The sequence below is a fragment of the Arachis ipaensis genome, chromosome B06 (genome assembly GCF_000816755.2).
Source record: "Arachis ipaensis cultivar K30076 chromosome B06, Araip1.1, whole genome shotgun sequence".
Lineage (NCBI taxonomy): Eukaryota > Viridiplantae > Streptophyta > Magnoliopsida > Fabales > Fabaceae > Arachis > Arachis ipaensis.
In genome coordinates this window covers 136,706,022-136,707,374 of record NC_029790.2, presented here as the reverse complement: position 1 = coordinate 136,707,374, position 1,353 = coordinate 136,706,022, and positions in this window count along the sequence as shown.

The window sequence follows — 1,353 nt, the reverse complement described above, 5'->3', positions numbered from 1 at the left end:
AACTAACTAAAAAATTAAATTAATTTCTATTTTAATTGATATATACTAAAATAATTAACTAATTACAATTGAAACTCATACATATTATTAATAAAAAATAATTTAGGTAATACAGATTTTTTTTTTCTATATGTAAATACTAACTGTTATAATGTACAATTAAACATGACAAAGCTACTCTTCTTCATATTATATTGAATAATACATGCTCTAATAATATTAATACAAACAATTTTATACTAGTACCAATTATTTTCTATCATTTGAATTTATATATAACAATTATTTTTATTTTATAACTTGTTGTATCATGCTTGAGGTTTGAAGAACATAAATCTAAAACAATTATAAAAAAAAGATGAGATTGTTGTAATTTATGAAAAAATGTAAATAAAAATATTTATATTGTTCCTTTAACAGTTTTGGTGATATGTAACTGTCTAAATTATAACATATTTTATATATTTGCAACTTATAAAACTTAAAAATATGTATATTAAAATTAAATTTTTATTTATTTTATAAAATACGTTAATTTTTTCATATAAAATGATATTATTTTGACTAAGAAGAAGCAAACCAATTTTGTTTTGGGTGAAAAAGAATAATTTTACCGATTGAATAATTAGGGAATTCTTTTTTCTTGTTAGGGACTATATAATTTCTAGAAAGAAAAAAAAAGGACAAAATAGGTTTGTTATTAATATTATGCTAAACTTTTATGCATTTAAGTTCATTAAAATCTTATCTACTATATAGAAACTTTTTTGGAATTTTGACTCTTATTAACAAACAAAATACATTATGTATTCGGTATTTTGAGGAGTATACAACTAAAATACATCTTAAAAAAATCAAAAGTCCCTCCTAACCTCCCAAAAGATCTAATCGTAAATATAATAACGATTTATCATTCTTGACCTATTAGTCAAAACATACATAATCATTGTATTTAGTTAGTGTCTATAAAAATTCTATATAATATACATAAAATATATAGACATAGTAAAATATAAAATAGCTACTTGTATTGAGAAAAAAATAAAAAGAGATATATAATGAGAGTAAATTACATTGTCTTATTATATATAAAGGAATGATACTAATGTCTCTGTTTTCAGTGCTAAGAATGTGTCTATCTTTGTCCCAACATTTGTCATGGTTTGTCCCACCATGTTTCTTATTCGAAGCTCTTCATTTTTCACTCTTTAGAACAAACATATATATAGATTTCTATTTATTCTTTTTAATACAAAAATAATTTCTGTTATATTACCTTGGAAATTTAGTTAGAGTTCTCGAGAATATTAGTTGAGAGAATAAAAGAAAATAAATTTAGAAATCTTTGTATAT